The following is a 17,946-nucleotide window of genomic DNA, read 5'->3' on the forward strand; positions in this document are numbered from 1 at the left end:
TCCTTACTGTTCACCTTCCAGTCTCTGCTCCCTTCCTCAGAATGCTTCCTCTGTTCCAACTGAGTTCTGCATTTTCCGTTTCTCTATATATTGAAATCTTACTAGTCACCCAAAGCCTAGCTCACACGTCACCTCCACTGGGAAGTCTTCTGATTTCCATAGTCAGAAAGAACAATTACCTACTCTCCATTCCCAGCCAACCTGATTATAACATACTCATTATAACCTCCTCACTCCTAGCCAACGCCTTGCATTTCTTCTGAAGAACACATTGCTAGTAGGCTACCCTCTATTTGGCCCTCACACTCTGTTCCTACCCATGTGGAATCTGCTTATCAAGGTGATGTATTAGTCAGGGTTCTCCAGAGAAGCAGAACCAGAAGGTCCGACAATTATGGAGACTGACAAGTCCCACAGCCTGCTGTCTGCAAGCTGGAGATCCAGGAAAGCCAGTGGTATGTTTCAGTCCAAGTCCAACAGCCTGAGAACTGGGGGAGCTGATGGGATAAATCCCAGTCCAAGGGATACAGAAGATGAAATGAGATGTCCCAGATCAACAGGCAGGCAGGAAGCAAAAGGGCAAATTCTTCTTCCTTTGTCTTTTTCTTCTCAGAACAGATGATTCACACCCACACTGGCAAGCGCACTGCACTTTCCTGAGCCCACTGGTTCAAATGCTAACCTTATCTAGAAACATACTAACAGAGGCACCCACAAATAACCTTTTTTTTTTTTTTTTGAGACGGAGTTTCGCTCTTGTTACCCAGGCTGGAGTGCAATGGCGCGATCTCGGCTCACCGCAATCTCCGCCTCCTGGGTTCAGGCAATTCTCCTGCCTCAGCCTCCCGAGTAGCTGGGATTACAGGCACGCACCACCGTGCCCAGCTAATTTTTTGTAATTTTAGTAGAGACGGGGTTTCACCATGTTGACCAAGATGGTCTCGATCTGTTGACCTCGTGATCCACCCGCCTCGGCCTCCCAAAGTGCTGGGATTACAGGCGTGAGCCACCGCGCCCGGCCCCAAATAACCTTTAATCTGGGCACCCTTGGCAAGTCAAGTTGACACATAAAATTAACCATCATAGGCTGTTGTTCTCAAACCTGTTTATCTGAATTGTTCTGTCATTGATGATGACAGATCTACAGAGGCTTAGCATGTAACCAGTTTAGAGGGAGCAGGTAGACAGAAGGTTTCAATAGAAATGGCTCCAGGAAACAGAGACCTGAGCTTACACGGTGTATTTAACTCCATATAGAAATGTTTACAGTTCTGGACAAAGTTAAGGGCTAAATTAATCATAGGTTCCCAGAGAGTAAACAAATTAATGGGAAAAGTAATTATTAACTGAAAAAAACAAAAGCTGTTCAAAAGAGAGAAAATACAGTCATAGTACACTAGGTGGCTCAGCTGTGAACAATATTTATATAATCCTAATCATGTCAATACTGAGTAAGAGACATGTAAAAACTGATACAATCATATGGAGAGGATGAGAGTCTGGGAAGTGTGTCTGCATGTGCACGTGTGTGTGTGTGTGTGTGTGCACACACATGTATGTATGTGTATGTTAGAATTAGGGGAGAAGTATAAGAGAGCTAAGCTATCATCTTTGACAGTTATGGCTAATGTCAAAAAAAGAAAAGTCAAGAATCAATGCTGATACAATATCTGCATTCCCATGTTCATTATAGCATGATTCACTATGGCCAAGATAGCATGTAGGGGAGAAAATAGGACATCCTTTTTTTCCTTCAAAGCTTCTTATCTGCGATGCTCTCCTGTAATCAAAATTCAAAATTAGCAAGAAAAACCCAGCAGAAGTGTACTGGGGTGTGCTGTACCCATCACAGGGGAGAGGGAATATTTCTCTCTCAAGGCAGTGGCTTAGGGGCCTTGCTTAAAAAGTATTTTTTAAAGCAGCCATAAATCCTATAGTGACAAGACAAAGAAGAGAGCAGCTGAAGGCTTCCAAAAGGAAAAAAATGTGGGAAGGTAAATTTATGGGAAGAGTGAAGTCTGCCTGACCTCTGGCACTGCTCTCTCTGAGTTGATAAGGAAGATTGGAAAGAAGCCCCTCATTAGGGAGGAAAAGGCAGGGAGGAGGGCAGGAAGACCTGCCCCTGTAAATCACCATTAGGCCAGCAGAGGGAGGGCAGAGTGTCCCCCTGTGTTTTAATCATCTTTAGCTCGACAATCGCCAGTGTTCCAGAAAGGAATATATGTGTTTCCTTCAATGGGATCAACTCCTATCCCTCAATGGATGAATAGATGGAGAAAACATGGTGTATCTGCACAGTGGATTACTATTCCGCCACGAAAAGGAAGGAGATCCTGACGTTTGCAACATGAATGAACCTGGAGGAGATGGTAAGAAAAACCACTCAGGCACAGAGAGACAAATACTGCATGATCTCATTTAGAGGTGAAACGTAAAAAAGTCAAACTCATAGAAACAGAGTCCGAAATGATGGTTAACAAGGGCTGGGGGTTGAGGAGATTGGGGTCATGTTGGTCAAAGAACACAAAATTTCAATTAGACGGGAGAAATAAATTCCGGAGGTTTATTGTGTGTCACGGTGTATGATTAATAACAGTGTACTGTACACTTGAAAGATGCTGAGAATAGGGTTTTAAGTGTTCTCACCGCAAAAACGAGCATGTGAGATAATACATATGTTAAACAGCCTGACTTAGCCATCCCACCCTGCATATGTATACAAAATGTCACGCTGTGTACCATAAATATACATAATTTTTACTTGTCAATTTAAAAAAATAATGAAAACAGAAAAAAATCAAGGGTCAGAATTACAGGCTTGTTATATAGAAATATGCAGTGAAATACTCCAAAAGGTGTTAAAAATGATTGCCTCTTGTGGATGGGGAGGGGTGAATACAGAGGACTGTTGTTTTTATTATAAATTTTATGGTACTATTTGACTTTTTTTTTGTTTATTTATTTTGAGACAAAGTTTTTCTCTGTTACCCAGACTGGTGTGCACTGGCATGATCTCAGCTCACTATAGCCTCTGCCTCAGTTCAAACAATTCTCTTGCCTCAGCCTCCCCAGGAGCTGAGACTACAGGCATGTGCCACCACACCCAGCTATGGGTTTTCACCATGTTGGCCAGGCTGGTCTCGAACTCCTGACCTCAGGTAATCCTCCCACCTCAGCCTCCCAAAGTGCTGGGATTACAGGTGTGAGCCACTGCACCTGGCCCTATTTGGCTTTTTAAAACTAAAAACATACATTGCTTTAATTAAAATCAAAATTTAAATTAAAAAATGTAAAAATAGGTAATAGACAAGTTAAATGCTGTCCCTCCCAATCGGCAGACCCTGAGGTCTGGGCCCAGCTGCTACTGAGGCCACTCATTCCCTAGGGAAGGGGAGGTGGGGAATCTGCTCCAACCCAGCAGCTGCTGTGTCTGGTGGGGTTTTATTTTTTGTGGCTCAGAAGCACAGGATAAATTAGCTCCTCTTTAAAGGACATGCCTCATGTTAGGTGTCAGCCTGGGGGAAGGTGTTAGGTGGAAGGATGCTTGGTAAACACTTGCAGACTGGGGTAAATGTGTTTGTTTTTCCTCTGAGACCCAGACACTTCTGGTAACTATTGTTCCCAAGCGTGGTTTTTTTGAAAACTCATTCTTTGCAAATTCCACGGGCAGCCCAGACTGATTCGTCCGTCTAGGAATTTGAGGGGCCAAGAGCAGAAATAACATTTTATAGGAGAAGGGGGATCAAAGCCAACAGGCTTTTTGCAGAATCCACCCAGGTCTTGACACCTCATTAACGGCGGCACAGCCTCACCAGGTTGGTTTTTAATCAGCTGCCCTTCAGTGGGCTCTGGCTCATTGTCAACGTTTTCCAGGCAAACTATTTGTCCTAGAACTGGGATAAGTCCTGATGACCCCAAAGCAGGACCCAAGCCCCATCAAACCAGAGGTCTTGTGCCTTGTCTGCCAACATATATAGCTCTTCTTCCTTGCTGTTCTTTCCCCTTTCAAGAAATTGCTTATATTTCTCTAAAGCACCTCATTCGACCTGTGTAATATCAATGTGGGATGGGCAAAAATTATTGTTTCCATCTTATAGGTGGGGAAACTGAGGCTCAGAGAGGTTAAGGAACTTGGCCACCATCACACAGCTAGAAAGGTCAGAGTTGGGAATTGAACTCTGGTTTCCCAATGCTCTTTTCTCAACACTAGACACCTGAAGGTGCCAGCCCCCAACCCATGCGCATTCACATGGCCTAGCACCTGGGCTAGCTCACCTGCCTGCTTTCCTTAGGTTTTCCTTCAGTGGAGCCAGCTCTCCAGACCTTCCAAACTTCTGCCTCTTCCCCAATCTTGACCTCTTTTCTAGAGGCTGGTTTTCAGCTACTAAGCATCAGTTGGACAGAGCCTGAATCTAACTCACTCCAAACAGTGCATGAATGCCACTCACACCCTCCCAGGTCAGAGCAGACAGCACTCTGGATTTGATGTTAGCTACAGATCCCAGCTCTGCAACTCAAGAGCTGTGACCTTGGGCAAAATCCTCGATGACATTGGGCACTCTGGGCCTCGATGTCCTCTTCTTTGAAATGAGGGCAGTAATTCCCATCTCAACAGGGTCTTTATAGATCAGATAACGAAATGATTTGTCAACTGTACAAAGGAAAGGGAATTTTTTTTTTTTTTTTTTTTTTTTGAGACGGAGTTTCGCTCTTGTTACCCAGGCTGAAGTGCAATGGTGCGATCTCGGCTCACAGCAACCTCCGCCTCCTGGGTTCAGGCAATTCTCCTGCCTCAGCCTCCTGAGTAGCTGGGATTACAGGCACGCGCCACCATGCCCAGCTAATTTTTTGAATTTTTAGTAGAGATGGGGTTTCACCATGTTGACCAGGATGGTCTCGATCTCTTGACCTCGTGATCCTCCCACCTTGACCTCCCAAAGTGCTGGGATTACAGGCTTGAGCCACCATGCCCGGCCAGGAATTTTTTTTTTTTTGAGACAGTCTCACTCAGTCACCCAGGCTGGAGTGCAGTGGCATGATCTCAGCTCACTGCAACTTCCTCCTTCTAGGTTCAAATGATTCTCCTGACTCAGCCTCTCAAGTAGCTGGGACTACAGGTGCCCACCACCACACCAGGTTAATTTTTGTATTTCTAGTAGAGACAGGGTTTCACTATGTTGACCAGGCTGGTCTCAAACTCCTGACCTTGTGATCCCCCTGCCTCGGCCTCCCAAAGTGCTGGGATTACAGGTGTGAGCCACTGTGCCCAGCCAAAAGGGAATATTAATATCAGTAGTAATAATACCTGCCTTACACCCCATGCCTTTCCTTTTTTTTTTTGAGAGACAGCGTCTCACTCTATTACCCAGGCTGGAGTGCAGTGGTGGGATCTTGGTTCACTGCAACCTGTGTCTCCCAGGTTCTAGTGATACTCCTGCCTCAACCTTCCAAGTAGCTGGGATTATAGGCACCTGCTGCCACGCCAGGCTAATTTTTGTATATTTAGTAGAGATGGGGCCATCCCATTCCTTTCTTAAGAAGGATGTGTTATCCTCTGCACCTCATAGGTGGGGATACTCAAAGATAATATTTGACTTGTCCAAGGCTACAGTGGGGGGAGAGTCAGGTCTAGATCTTATCTCTGTCTGTTCTAAGTTTAATGTTCATCCATTAAATGGTCCATTAATGTTCGCCAAAAATCAAATATTTTCCACTGAGGCCAGGTGCAGTGGCTCACACTTGTAATCTCAACACTTGGGGAAGCTGAGGCAGGCAGATCATTTGAGCCAAGAAGTTCAAGACCAGCCTGAGCAACATGGTGAAATCCAGTCTCTACAAAAAGTACAAAAAATTAGCCAGGCATGGTTGTGCACACCTGTGGTACCAGCTACATGGGAGGCTGAGGCAGGAAGATTGCTTGAGCCCAGGCGGTTGAAGCTGAGGTGAGCCGTGATCGCACCACTGCAATCTAGCCTGGGCAACGGAGACCAAATTTGCCTCCCCATGTAAATATCCATCGTGTGCCTAGATCAGTCAGTCCCTATTTCTCAACCTTCTTGAGAGCCTTTTAATATTTGCATTAAAAACTTGTATTTCTTAGGATGCTTTTGGCTGCAGATAATATATCTCTAAAACCTGAGGGAAAATGTGACATCACACACAAGCAGTCTAGTCCCAAGGGTTAGAGAATTCAGGGCTCAGTGCCACCATGAACAAGTAGGAGGATTCATGCAGGCAGGATGAACTCAGAGAAGAAGCAGGGTGTTTCCTGCTGTGTGTCTCTGTACATTCACGAGGAAGCTTTTCCAGTAGCTTGTCCCCTTCCCTTTATTACTCATTGGCTAGAGCTGTATCACATGCTCAGATTAAACCTGTCACTGGCAAAGGGGAAAGAATGACCAAGACTCACTTAGTCTGATCAGTGTCCTCTCCTAGGGTGGGCCTGGGGCTGGGCATCACCCTCCCGTGTGTTCTACACGGGAAGGTGAGAACCTAAGCAAGGTGAGGGCCCTGGCCACAGTCTAGAGCAGAGCTGGGCAGTAGCGTTTTCTGCAGTGAGGCAAAGGTTCTATATCTGTCTTTTGTAATACAAAGTAACATGTCTACTCTACTGGGCACTGCAGGCCTGCAGTGTGTGTATGAGTGTGTGTTGTGTGTGTATGTGCCTGTCAGATAGGTAATGAAGTGTCTGCCCCAGAGTTAATGAGCTGTACTTTCCTGGGAATACTTATATTCTGATTAGGAAATAGTATCTTAATACCAAAAGATGGAAGAGCTCATGGTGGAATTTCAGGCTGAGACGCAGGAATGAGAAACGGGGAAAAGAGCTGTGGAAAGAACCACAGAACAGCACCTATGACATCTCCATGGGAGGAGAGAGGCCCCTTCTCCTCCCCACCCCCTCCCAAGGGAAAGAGGGGCTGATTGCTGGTGATAAACTGGTGGGTTGATGAGGGAGATAAAAAGCTCACACCAGGCCCAGATCAAAGAGTGAGTGAGGAAAGTCTCTGGCCCAGACCTTAGGGGAGAAGTGTCCTGTGAGGTTGCACCCCGGGACCTACCATGGCTGCACCTAGGAGAGTGGGTGGGCCAGGGTCCCGGAGCTGCCCTTTCTGCCTTCTCCCCTCCCCCTTCCCTGGATACTCCCTTCCATCCCTTCCCACTCCTCCTTCTGACCTCCCCCTTTCCAGCCTCCTGCCTCCTGGTTCTCAGCCCCTCGGCTTCTTTCCTCCATCCCCCTGAAGTTTCTGTTTCTTCCCTCCCTTGCTTGCTTCTACTCCTCTCTTCTCCACTTCTCAGCATCCTGCAGATTTGAAACTCTGCTCAAAAGGCTTCTCCAAACTCCCTCTTTCCTGAGTTTGCCAGATCCTCCCAGGCTCCGCCTCCTTCACCCAGTCCCCTGCCCCGAATCGACCCCTGCTCTTTCCTGGCATGGAATGCCTACTTGGAAGAGGAGCCTTCTGGAGACACCGACCCTGGACCCCGAGTTGTGAGTCTGACCATGGAAATCTCTGGCCCCCAGAGCAGGCCCATGCAGGGTTTGGAGGAAGAATTTGGGAACGGAAAGGTTTTCTGGAGCCCCTCAAATCACACAGTGCAGTAGGAGGTGAGGACAGCTTGGAGGCATGCTCTGGCGAGGACCAGGGGAACTAGAGGTCGCCCATCTTCCCCACACCTTTGGATTCTTGGGCAGCCCACAGGGACATGAGATGAGTCTCTGAGCCAAAAGACCTGCCATGATTCCTACTAACAGGGTGGATGCAGCTGGAAATTCTCCCCATGCCCTCCCGTGCTGGCCTGAAGGGGTTTCAGAAGGCCACAGGGAGGGCCTGAGAGCTCAGCAGTCCATCAACCTCATCTCCTTCCTTCATAGAAGCATCTGGGCCAGAGAGGAGAGGGACACCAGGCACACATGGAGAGGACCTGGAGCTCTCTTCCCCTATCCCAGCAGGCTGGCCTGCTGCTGTGATGCTGTGGGTCCCTGTCCTGGATGACAGCTTCTCTTGACTTGAAATGGCTGCTCTCTGAGGGCTTCCCAAATTTCTGAAACCTGGGAGTGGCATCAGGGCCTAATCAGCTCTTGGGAGGGAGGAATGACTTCATCGGAATTCTTTCCAGGTTCTAGTCTTCACTGTATTTTTAAGGGCAAAATGCCATCGCCCAGACCCTTTCCAAAGGTCCAAATAGTTTTCAGACAGGACAGAAAGGGACTTCTGCTCTCCAGGAAAATGCTCTATCCCAAGCAATGAACAGCCCGGGTAACCCTACCCCAGCGTGGCCGAACCATAAATGCTGGCTTTGTTCAGGGAAGGGGCCTGGTAGAGGGATTAAGTCTGAGTGGAGTGAGAGCTTTCCCCCCTGGGCGCTGCACAGCGGGGGTTGCCAGTGATCCTATGCCAAGCAGTGCAGCCCACCCAGGTGGCAGTGGATGGGCCTCTGAAGCCCATGAGCCATGAGTTCTCAGAGACGGGGGTGGTGGTAAGCTCGGCCCAGGCTGAAGGGCTTCATCATAAACACCCTGTCCGCTCCCAGGCAGCCCACCCCTCTGAGCAAGCACTCCTAAGATCCTGGGGGGGTCTCTGCTGGACATTGAGAGTTCCTCCCCTAGTCCCTCCCATCTCTCTCTCCCCTCTTCTTATCCCAGCACTGATCCTCCTCTCGCCACGTGCCGAGATCTAACACTCCCATCCGCCTTACTTACCTCTTTGCCTGTGCTTCAGATGTCTCCACCTCATCTTCCTACACTGATCTATCAAAGTCCAAGTCAAAAGTTGCCTCTTCCTTGAAGCCCTTCCAGATCTCTACCCAGAATTGAGCAACTTCCTTGTCTCTGATGACCCGTTTGACAGGTTTTTCAGAATAAATCATGGTCTGCCTTGCTTGAGTTCACCCTACCTGTCTGTCATCCCACCCATGTATCTCTGGGTCTGTCTCTCCTTCCTGCACTCCCACCTGTGTCAGGGACAGTGTTCTGTTAGAACAGGGCACTCAGCCCCTTTGGTGAAGACTCACTCTCTTTCAAATTTTGCAACACTGTGTACTAACAGCTAGCATTTACTGAACACTGACTATGTGCCTGGCCAGAGTCTGTGTTTTATGGGCATTAATTCATGTACCTTCATAATAACCCTATGAAGTGGCACTAAAGTTACCCGCATTTTACCCTTGAGGAAGCTAAGCCACAGGGATTTTGAGTAACCAGCGCAGAGTCTGCCAGTGGCAAAGCTTGGATGTAGCTCTGGGCAGCCCGTGCCCTTTCACCTCTGCTCCCTGTCTCAAAGCGGCTGTGGATGTGGGCTCTGACTGCTGGGGTTGGAACCAGGGCTGCGCCTTCCCTAACTCTGTAACTTTGACGGTGTTGCTTAACTCTCTGGGCTGAGTTTCCTCGTGTGAAACAGAGGTAATAACAGTACATCCCCACGTGGCAGCATGGACACGAGACCTCAGGGAAACAGCGTGGCAGAAGGCTTTGTGCAGTGGTTGGAGGATAGAAAGGGCACCACGCTTCCTATTCCTGCCGTGACACTCAGCTTCAAAACAATGTGTGTGGGCAGATAAGGCCCAGAGGGAAAGACCAAGAGTAAAAAGAGCTATCATGTTTGGCTGGAGGCACAGTGGGGTGTGTGTGCTTCTAGAACATTACTTAATGGTGATGTTAGATCCCCTCCCCTACTCCCTCCCTGCCTTTAGAAAATACTGGTAGTAAATGGCACTGTTTCAGGCACATATGCTGTGTTTCCCTGTGTGACACCTGTTCGCCCAGGTTACAAGATTCTCAGGTTCTGATGCCAGACCTGGCTCCCAGATGAAGCCTGTGACCCAATACTGGCCCTTTAAAGCACCAGATGCCCTAGGCTGTAGAGGAGGCTGGGAGGTAGCATGTGACCCCAGGAGCCCAGCGAGATTAACTTCTGGGACCTTCTTTGCACAGTGGGGTACTATAGGTGTTGAGAGGCTGGTGGCCACCACATGGAAAGGCCTGGCAGAGACCAAAGCCATGCCATGGGCCAGTGAGGGATGGCAAGGGAAGTGGGCACTAGGGGTATTGTTTGAGCCTCTGGATGCAGCCTTCCTTGAAGAAATCTCTCTGTCTGGATTTTCCTCCCTCTGGGGATTAAGGACATGGGTTGTGGAGCCAGCCTGCCTTGGCCAACTCTTGCTCTATTACTTGCCATCAGTGAGATCTGAGTTAAGCCCACCTCTGACTCCTCTTTCTCATCTGTGAAATGGAAGTAAGAACATCTGCCTCTAGGCTGTTGTGAGGATTAAGCGAGCTCATGTACCTAAAGCCAATGCACGCTGTAAGCATGTTGGTCTTCCTTAATATCTATTAACAACTCTGAGCTGGGTTCCTTCCACCAGCGACTGAAAGGGTCCTCACTGCCACACAGTGCCACAGTTGGAAACGTCTTCTCAGACCAGCGTGGAGGAGGGCTGGACAACTGGCCCTGCCATGACAGGCCTGTGCACAGGGCCAGACCCTGTGGCTATCAGTTCCATCTTTGCTTGGCCACAGTGCTGCAGACCCCTTCCCTTATAACATGGGCTGGTTCTATGTCCTCTAGGATACCCCATGTCACCAGGCAAGGGCTAGCTGCCCTGCAGAGCTCAGGGGCCTGGTGAGCCTAGGCCCTGATGAGCCCACTGAGCAGGCCATGGCTTCTTTCTTCCCTGACCCATTGGTCTCACTTGGAAGACGGCCATGGACTTACTGCCCTGGTAAACCCTGCAGCGCCCTGTGCAACGAACACCTGCCTCACTCAGCCCATGGCAGCCTCCCCACAGCAGTGGACTCTGGGAATGCATGCCCAGCCTGCTCTGAACAGCTGGAACTTCCAGAGCCTACAACAACCTGACACCCTCCTACCAAAGAGAGGGGCCAAAACCAAGAGCATAGCACAGTCTGTTAGAGTAGCAACTGCGATTTACTGAGCATGGGGCATCACCACCCCAAAAAGGGGTGCCTTTTCCATGGAGTAGAGATGCAAAGCTAGGCTTTGGCCAGGAAAATGCCCCACACACTCAGCCAGGGCCCTCCAACTGCAGGGACTGCTGCCACTGCATGGGAACAAAGCCAGAGCTGGGGCTTCTTCTCAGTCACACCACCAGCCCCAGAAGTAAAATCTCCCCTCCCTCCCTTCCTCCCCTCTTCCCTGTGCTAGCAGCTGAATGTATGCTCCCTGGCAAGCCCAGACCCCATGTTAACTCTTTATTGCTGCATAAAAATCACCCAGAACTCAGCAGTCTAAAACAGTGAACATTTCTTGTCTCCCACAGTTTCCGAGAGACAGCAATCTGGGGGCCACTCAGTGGTGGCTCTGCCCGGGGCCTCTCATGAAGTCAGGCTGTCTACAGGGCAGCTGTTTTCCCAGGGCTTGCTGGATGCTGGGGGAGCTCCGCCAGTCTCACCTTCTGTCAGCAGGAGGCTTCAGTCCCTCCTGCTCTACTGGGCTACTCACGAGCTGGCGGCTGACTTCCCCCAAGGTGACTGACCACTGAGTGGGGGAGGGACATGAAGAAGGAAGCTGTAGAGTCTCGTAGAACTGAATTTTGGAAGCCTCCCACCTTCAGGCCTGCCATCTTCTCAGTACCAATCCTGGTACTTAGGGGTAGGAGACCATGGCAGGTGTGGCTGTAAGAAGGCAGGCCATTGGGGCCATATTGGAGGATGGCTACTGCAGGGACCCAGAGGGGTTTGGGGTCAATAAAGGGGGCAAGTGAAGGGTTTGATTCAGAGAAGTTAGAACTGTAAATGGTAATGTCATATTTCCATTAGACTGGATACTTGCCCAAGAAGCTTAGATGTTCATAGCCCAGCTGCAGAGCTCCTTGAACTCTACAGAGTGTAAGGTCTTTTAGGTTGACTGACCAGGCCATGGATGGCATGGTAACCTCTGTGAGCTGCACATACACTCCAGATGAGTTCCTGGAACTAGATAGTCTGAAGTAACTGGAAAACCACAAACAGGAGAAGATATGACCAACCCCTGCGGTGCCTAATTAACTTTGAGACATTCTTCTATTGTTCCTTATTCCCACCTCAACTGATAAGGCAACTGGCCTTTGTAACCGACCTTGGTCAACCTCGTGACTCCAGATGCTATGACCCCCTTCCAGCTTGCAAAAAGCCTCCCTGAACTGTAACTTCTGTAACTTTCCACTGCCTACTCCAAACCCGTAAAACCAACTCCTATCCCACTGCCCTCCACTGACTCTCTTTTTGGACTCAGCCTGCCCACACCTGGGTGAATCACACGAAGCCTGTTAAGGGGAGTCTCTTCATTCAGAGCATGTGTTTAACACAGGGACAGGGTGAAGACGGTGCTTCTGCTCCAAGCAGATGGAAGGTGGGGTATTTGGGGATTAGAACAAACAGAACCTGTAGTTGTGAGAGTAATGTGGGCTTGCACTGGAGAGTCCTTGGTGGGGCTGGCCATGCATTTCTTGGGCTGTGTCTATTTGCTCTTCAAAGTGACCTATTCAGAGTGCAACCATGGGAGAGTCCAGGGAATAAGATAGGTCTCCTTAAATGGGGTAGATTTAAGCAAGGCCTTGAAAAACTGAAGGATTTGGTCAGAGAGAGGCAGCAAGGATGTAAGAGTGGAAGGAACTGCGGAAGAAAAGGCTCAAAGAAATAAATAGCCAGTGGCTTTCAGAAGAACACTGCCCATCATCTTTGCTGCTATGCAGGCTCCAGTTCCCATCTGACCTACTGCCTTCATGTACCTTTTCTCTTCATTTTGCTCCACTGAATTTCAGGTTTCTGTAAATTGCCAGCAGGGATTTTTCTTTGTCTTTTCCAAGGAGACATTGACGTCCACTCTGAGTTCTGGAGCCAGTTCAGGCCACAGAGGCTGCGCCCAATGCCCACCTAGTTCATGCTCCTTAAACAGCAGCTCACCACCCCTCCTGTTCATCCTCAACGTCCCACACCTGGCCTGGTTTTGCAGGAAACTCCATCCCCAGGGAAGAAGCAGGAGTGGGCTGCTGCAGAGCCAGCCAGCAAATTCTTGAAGCATGAACAGGTTAGTTTTCATCAAAAGATTTGCAAGTTCTGGACAGCCAGATACCTCTCTTTGGGATAATGATATTTACAGGCCCCAAGGCCTATCTTCCAGCTCCTGTGTGCAGCAGCTCTCTGCCTTCCAACGCTGTCACGTCAGAGTCCCAGAATCCCCACGCCAGGCTCCCTGAGGCCTTTTCCACCTTCCTAGAGGCCTCAGGGCCCAATCTAATTCCTGTAAACTAGGCATCCAGCCAGGAGGCACCTGGGGGCCCCTGGCTCAGTCCCCAGGCAAATGCAGCCCAGCCTCAGCCCTGATTCTCCAGGTGTGACCAGCATTCCCCTTTACATTCTGACTCCCAGGACAGGGCATCTACTGCTTCTCCTCCTGCCAGGCTGCTTGGGGCCAACGATGGTTAATTTTATGTGTCAACTTGACCGGAGCATGGGATGCCCAGATGTTTTAGTCTGTTTTCTGTTGCTATATCAGAAAACCTGTGTGAAAGGAAATTCCTTAAACCAAAGGGAAAAGTTAAGCTGGGAACTGGGTCACACAAACCTGCCTCCCTGTTTTTTGGTTCCTAAATAAGATGGCTACAAGATGAAAAGCTACACGCCTCCCCCATAATTTTCCTACAAGGAAATTCCCAGTAAGCACCAAGATCTTCACTCTAAAGTGTTTCTGTTAAAATTTCACCATGGCAATGTAAATTGATAGTTTATCTTTACAGGTGCAGTCACCCCCTCTCTGCCCACCAGAAACAAATGCATATCTGAATGTTCTCCGGTCCCATTTTGTCCATGTTATCTTATGTAAAAATGCAGATTCCCTGCATTTTTCCTCTACCCCATTTGTTTATGTTATCTTTAGTAAAAAAAAAAAAAATGATGATTTACTGAGGTAGACAAAGGCATGAATGGCTATTTTTCCCTACCCCCTCTTACATGAAAATTGTGTACTTCTCAATATCTCATCCCTTCCTGTTTAAATTTGAAGCTCTCAAACTCATCTTCAGAGAAAGGCATAGACCTATCTCCTGGGCAGGTGCCCTTAACTTTGGCAAATAAACCTCCTTAAGTGATTGGGACTTGTCTTATTTTTTTCTCAATTGACACCTGAAACTGGGTAATTCATAAAGAAAAGTTTATTCAGCTCATGATTCTGGAGGCTGGAAGGTTCAAGAGCATGGCACAGGCATCTGGTGAGGACCTTCCTGCTGCGTTATAATATGGCAGAGGGCATCACATGACAAGAGGTCAAGTGCCAGAGAGCCAGAGAGAGCTTACTTTGATAAGCAAGCCACTTCTAATAACAAATCCACTCCTGTGACCTTGACATTAATCCATTCACAAGGTAGAGCTCTCATTAACCCATTAATTCATTCATGAGAGCAGAGGGATTCAGTTTCCAACATATGAACTTTTGGGGAACACATGCACACCAGATACCTGGTTAGATGTTATTTGGGGGTGTGTCTATAAGGGTGTTTCTGGTAGAGATTAGCATTTGAATTGTTGGGCTCAGTAAAGCAGATGGCCCCCCTCAGTGTCTACACTGTGCAACCTGTTGAGGGCTTGAGTGGAACAAAAAGGTAGAGAGAGGTTGAATTATCTCTCTCTGCCTCCCTGTTCAAGCTGAGACCTGGGAATGTATTAATTCATACAGCAAAACAAACTTTGCTGACGTGATTAAGTGAAGGATGGGAGATGATACTGGATCATCAGGGTGGGCCCAGTGTTATCATTGTAAGGTCTTTTAGGCTGACTGACTGCACCATGGACTATGCCATGGTAACCTCTGTTACCTGCAAGTACACTCCAGATAAGTTCCTGGAACTAGAAAGTCTGGAGTAATTGGAAAACTACAAAAAAGGAGAAGAATGATCAACCCCTGTGGCACCTAATTAACTTTGAGACATTCCTCTATTGTTCCTCATTCCTGCCTCAATTGATAAGGCAACTGGACTTTGTATCCAACCTTGGTCAACCTCGTGACTCCAGACCCTACGACCCGCTCCCAGCTTGCAAAAGCTGCCCTGAACTGTAACTTCCATAACTTTCCATGGCCTACACCAAACCTATAAAACCAACTCCTAACCCACCGCCCTCCACTGACTCTCTTTTTGAACTCAGCCCACTTGCACAGGGTGAATAAACAGCCTTGTGTACAAAAAGCCTGTTTAGGGGGTCTCTTCATTCAGAGCGCATGTTTACAATCACAAGGATTCTTAAAATGGGGAGGCCGCAGGCTAAGAGTCAGATGGGGAGATGAGACAAAGTGGTACTGCTGGCTAGAGAAGGGAGGAAAGTGGTCATCTGCCAAGAAATATAGGCAGCCTCTACAAGTAAAGGCAAAGACAAGGAAGCCAGTTTTTTCTCAGAGCCTCCAGAAGTCATCCCTGCTGACAGGTTGACCTTAGCCCAGTGACATTGATTTTGCATTTCTGACCTCCAGCACTTGTAAGTTGATAAATCTGTGTTGTGTTAAGCCATTAATTTTGTGGAAATTTGTTATGACAGCAATAGGAAAACACATACCCTATCTTGTTCTGTTTCACTTTTTGCTTTTATCTCCCAAACTAGTCTAATGCCCCTCCTCACATTGACCCCCATTCCAATGTATTCAATACATGTCTTTAGATATTTAATATGTTTTTAGATACAAGGGAAATATACAGTGCTTTTATGTGTATATATTTTTCACTGACATAATGTTATTGTGTATTAGCTCTTACAGTTCCTTATATTGTTCTATCAAAGCTAAGTTTTTAAAATCTCTTCCTAGTGCTATATGTGCTGCACAGTACACATAAGCCACAATCTACTTAGAACGCTAAGATTTTTGCCAATGTTCTGGGCCACTAACATGTCTGAGGTGAATGTCATCAAGCATTTCTTTCATGGACTTGTAAGAGAGTTTCTATATACTTCTTGTATGCCCAGAAGTGCAGTTGTTGGCCTCTGAGCAATGCACACAATTCATTCACTAAGTACTACCAGGTTGGTCTTCGGAATAGATGCCTCCTATCTACAATCCCTCCAGCAGGGCATCATAGCTCCTGTTACCTGACCTCGCCATCAATATTGGAGATGATCTGACTTTCTGATTTTTGTCAGTAGCATGAGTGTAAGGAGGCATGTCATATTTGTCTGAAGTTGCATTTCCCTGAGGGCCATGTATCACCTCAAGTATCACTTCAAATACTTCTTACATTTGGCATTTTTCTTCTGTGAGTTGTTTATTTATCTCCTTTCCCAATTTCTTGATTGACATTGGGTTGTGATATCTTGTTGATTTGCAAGAGATTCTTATGTCTTTTTCCAGATCTAGTCTATTTTATTCATTTAAACTATTTTCTCCCAAGTTATCATTAATTTAACTCTGTACATTGTATTATTTACTGAACGAAAATGCTAATTTTGATATAGACAAATCATTGCTTTTCCCTTTTAAAAGTGTGTCCCTTTGGGACCTTGCATACAAAAGCATTCCCCCAGTCACAGATATTCTGAGACAGTCTTACTATTCTTAGTATGTCATATATATATATATATATATATGTATATATTTTTTTTTTTTGGAGATGGAGTTTCGCTCTTGTTACCCAGGCTGGAGTGCAATGGCACGATCTCGGCTCACCGCAACCTCTGCCTCCTGGGTTCAGGCAATTCTCCTGCCTCAGCCTCCTGAGTAGCTGGCATTACAGGCATGCGCCACCATGCTCAGCTGATTTTTTTTGTATTTTTAGTAGAGACGGGGTTTCACCTTGTTGACCAGGATGGTCTCGATCTCTTGACCTCGTGATCCACCTGCCTCAGCCTCCCAAAGTGCTGGGATTAAAGGCGTGAGCCACCACACCCAGCCTTCTATATATCTTTTAGACTTACCTTTTACATCCAGCTAGTATTTATCTTTGTTATAAAGTTTTACAATTTGATCCACAAATGTCTTGTTAATTGTACACTTTTCTAGATGATTTGTAAATCTGCTGTTATTTTGGCTAGAAGTTTATTTTTTAATTTGATAATTTATTGCTATTTTAGAGAAGTTCTAATGAATTTCCTAGGTTGATCTTCTAACCAGCTCTCTTGAAGAACTATTTATTGCAGTTCTGTAAGTTGTGTGGGATGGTTAGTTTTTATTTGTAGATCATGATATTATCCACAATCGATAGTTTTATCTCTTCCATTACAATAGTAGTATTACAATCCTCATTTCTTTTTCTTACTTTATTGCATTGGCCATGCCCTCTAGTACTATATTGGATAATAGCAGTCATTTCTGTCTTGGACCTAAACATAAGAAAAATGTATCTAAAATTTTAAACATTTTCCTAAGTATATTTGCTGTAGGATCTTAGTAGAGAGCCATGCTCAAGTTAAAGAATTTCTTGTCTGTTTTTAGTATCTGAGAGTTTTTATCACAAAGAGATGTGAAACTTTTCAAATACTTTTTGGCATCTGTTGAGATATCGTGATTTTTCTCCCTAAGTTTATTAATGTGGTGAAATACATGGATGGATTTTCTTATACTGGACCATTCTTAAATTCCTGGAATAAATGCTTCTTAGTCATGATTGGCTATTTTAAAAATAATTTACTAATGTTTTATGAAGAGCTGTAACTAGGGCATAAGTGAAATCATCTATACTTTCCTTATACACTCCATATAAAGTTTCTTGGATCTTGTAAAACATTCAGTTGTTATGTGAAAGAAAATGGGAAAATTATTCTTCTTCTTCCAACTTCTTTCACTAAAATCAAATTGCCATCTGCTGCCCTTTTACCATGCCTTTCTCTGAGCATAATACCTTTTTGTTTAAATGTCAAATAACAGTGGTTGTTTTTAAAAGATACTTTAAACAGTAATTGAGCTGAATATGTGTGGTACCAACCATGAAAAACAGTGCCCAGTTGAAGTGCCAATGACATGAACAGCCATG

This window comes from Callithrix jacchus, chromosome 8 (assembly GCF_049354715.1).
Source record: "Callithrix jacchus isolate 240 chromosome 8, calJac240_pri, whole genome shotgun sequence".
In the NCBI taxonomy this organism is placed as follows: domain Eukaryota; kingdom Metazoa; phylum Chordata; class Mammalia; order Primates; family Cebidae; genus Callithrix; species Callithrix jacchus.